The sequence below is a fragment of the Mus pahari genome, chromosome 6 (genome assembly GCF_900095145.1).
Source record: "Mus pahari chromosome 6, PAHARI_EIJ_v1.1, whole genome shotgun sequence".
Classification (NCBI taxonomy): domain Eukaryota; kingdom Metazoa; phylum Chordata; class Mammalia; order Rodentia; family Muridae; genus Mus; species Mus pahari.
Genome location: NC_034595.1, coordinates 69,651,138 through 69,654,594, shown reverse-complemented (window position 1 = coordinate 69,654,594; position 3,457 = coordinate 69,651,138). Strand labels below are relative to the sequence as shown.

The 3,457-nt window shown below is 45.0% G+C and overlaps 1 pseudogene; it reads left to right on the top strand.

Moving 5' to 3' along the window:
* Positions 1-1,571: 1,571 nt before the first annotated feature.
* LOC110323843 lies at positions 1,572-2,347 on the top strand (annotated as a pseudogene).
* Positions 2,348-3,457: the final 1,110 nt, after the last annotated feature.

The following is a 3,457-nucleotide window of genomic DNA, read 5'->3' as shown; positions in this document are numbered from 1 at the left end:
TCTCTCTCTCTCTCTCTCTCTCTCTCTCTCTCTCACACACACACACACACACACACACACACACACACACACACACACACACATACACACACACATTAAAAAAGCAACCTAAACACCATAACAAAAAGAAGGCTCACAACAGACCATGAATCACTCATGTGTGTTCCATCTTTGGGTGTTCTCTGTTCCTATGAACTCTAGAGTCACTTGGGAAACAATGGACTCAGCCAATGGGCTTTTGCTGTTTTAAACTAGAAGAAAAATAATTAAGAAAATAATGCTCCAAAGTGGAACTAAATCCACCAGCACACCTCGGTGTTCTCGTGTAAAGTGAATACTTCTTGCCTTTTTTCAAGAAAGTAAACATGGAAAGTGGAATTGCCTTGTATGTTTTACTTGGAAAGATCCGCTCAGCCTAAAGTCATAAGAGAACTGATCCATGTTTTCTTCTAGCTCTTCTGTTGGATTTACTTTTGTTTAAATTTCCAACGTATTTGGGCTTGAGCTTGCTAGGTGATATAAAGATTAAAAAACAAAACAAAACAAAAAGACACTTGCCAGGGTGTTGTGACACCTTTGTTAAAATATCCAGCTTTGGGCCCTGTACCTCACCTGAGTAGAACTGCCCTGGGGTGGTGGTGGGGTGTGTGTGCAGGTGTGCCAGCCCCAAGGTCTGAGTAGGAAAGTGCGGGCCCCGCCCCTCATCTAGGGTGGGCGGGTGAGGGGGAGATGCCTCAACTCCTTCTGCAGTAGGGTCGTGGGCTGGCCCTGAGGATATGGGGAAAGCTGGCTCAGTCCCTCATTGGCTGCAGCACTCTGGAGAGTGTGCCCTGCACTTCCCCTGGTGTCTTAGTTAGGGTTTTACTGTGAGCAGACACCATGACCAAGGCAACTCTTACAAGGACAACATTTATTTGGGGCTGGCTTACAGGTTCAGAGGTTCAGTTCATTATTGTCAAGGCAGGAGCATGGCAGCATCCAGGCAGTCATAGTGCAGGAGGAGCTGAGAGTTCTACATCTTCATCTGAAGGCTGCCTGAAGACTGACTTCCAGACAGCTAGCACGAGAGTCTTACAGCCTACTCCCACAGTGATACACTGACTCCAACAAGGCCACACCTCCAAATAGTGCCACTCCCTGGGCCAAGCATATTCAAACCATCACACCAGAGCAGCACAATGGAACATTTTATGAACATTGAGTTTCTGCCTTTATTGTTCATTTTTGTCTTTTCTCTTTGGCTCTATCCATCTGTATATGTGTATGCCAATATCAAGTTATCCTAATTATTAAGACGTTAGATATCTTTTATGCTCTGGAAAACATTGATGAGAAATACCTCAGAAACTAGTTACTTAGACTCAGAACAACCATTGTTTGGCTAGCCTGGAAATGTATATAGACCAGGCTGGACTTGAACTTATTGCAATCCCCCTGCCTCTGCCCTCTAAGTGCTGAGATTATAAGCACGAAATACCAAGCCAAGCAATTGTTTTGTTTCTTTGTTTTATTTTGGTTTTGGTTTTGGTTTTTTTTTGGTATTGCTGGTGATAGAACACAAGGTATTGCGCATGCTGTGTGAGGGCCTTACCCCTACACCCCAACATCAAAAAAAAAAAAAATTCAAAATTTTGATACAGAGTTCCTTTACCCTTGACATGGACCAGGTTGACCTTTAGCTCTCTCCACAGCTCAGGAAAGTCTTGGATTTACAGAGCTCAGCCTCCTAAGTATCTGGGACTGTGGGTCTATGCCACCAGGCTTCACCATAGCAATGATCTTATAATGCCTCAGTGGCAAGTGTTTGGAAGGTCTGGGATGGTTCTGAGTCCTTCTGTGCCACTCTCATGGGACCATTGTCAGAAAACAACTGGGAATGAAATATTATTACAGTTTTTCGCCAAGACGGCAGGAAAGCGAAGAAGGAAGCTCCTGCCCCTCCTAAGCCTTGAAAGCTAAGAAGGCGATGCTGAAAGGCGTCCACAGCCACAAACGGAAGAAGACCCGAATGTCATCCATCCTCCGGCAGGCCAAGACCCTGCAGCTCCGGAGGCAGCCAAAATATCCTCAGAAGAGTGCACCCAGGAGAAACAAGCTTGACCACTATGCTATCATCAAATTCCCACTGATCACTGAGTCAGCCATGAAGAAAATAGAGGACAACAATACTCTTGTGTTCATTGTGGGTGTCAAGGCCAACAAGCATCAGATCAAACAGGCTGTTAAGAAACTCTGTGACATTGATGTGGCCAAAGTCAATACCCTGATAAGGCCCGATGGAGAGAAGAAGGCGTATGTTCCTGATTATGATGCCCTAGATGTTGCCAACAAGATTGGGATCATCTAAACTGAGTCCAGACGGCTAATTCTAAATATACACTTTTTATTCACCATAAAAAAAGAGAAAGAAACATTATTACAGGGTCTCTCTTTCTCTCTCTCTCTCTCTCTCTCTCTCTCTCTCTCTCTGCTTCCTCACAGCATGGTAGCTTCAGTCTGTAGAAATAGCAGTTCTAGGTTACAGTGAAATGCTTCTCTGAACAAAAGATACCTTGCCTTTCTGGATTATATCACACTGTCTACGCTGATGTGTGCACATGCTTATGGATTCTGTGAGTGCACAGGTGTGTGTACATGAAGGCTAGAACTGACATCACACATCTTCCTTAGAAGCCCCCCACACACACTTTATTTTTCAAAGTTCCTTTTGAGATTGTCACTGATTTAAAAAAAAAAAAGACTTATTTACTATTTTATGTGTATGTATGCTTTGCCTGCATGTATGCATATACCCTGCATATACCCCGAATTCATGCCTAGTGCCCTTAGAGGCTAGAAGAAGGCATGAGGTCCTCTGGAGCTAGAGTTGCAGGTGGTTATAAGTACTGTGTGGGTGCCGAGAACCTCAACTCCAAGTCCCCTGCAAAGACAGCCACCACTCTAAACTGCTGAGCCACCTCTCCAACCCCTTCATCTTAATTTTGAGACGGGGTCCCTCACTGAACCTGGTGCCTGCTGAGTGGGCTAGGCTGACTGGACTCCAGGGCTCTGCCTGTTTTCACCTCTTCAGTGCTGGAACCACAGACGCATCTGCCCAGGGGTTTACCTGGGGGCTGGAGCGTCTCAGCTCCTCAGGCCTCTGTAGCAAGTGCTTTGCCAGATGAGCCTCCTCCTAGCCACTGTTTACATTCTTCTGATTGTGAGTGAGTCATCATCTCATCCAAACCCAAGAAGAGGCGGGGCTCCAGCTTAGTGGGACAAAGGTCACGATTATGTTGTGAAAGAAACATTTATCAGGCAAGTAAGATCTGCCATATACATCTTACTTTCTGATGGTCACAGAACACACATGTACTGTCTCTCTCAGTTTTCCGACTAGTCTTCTTCTTCTTCTTCTTCTTCTTCTTCTTCTTCTTCTTCTTCTTCTTCTTCTTCTTCTTCTTCTTCTTCTTCTTCT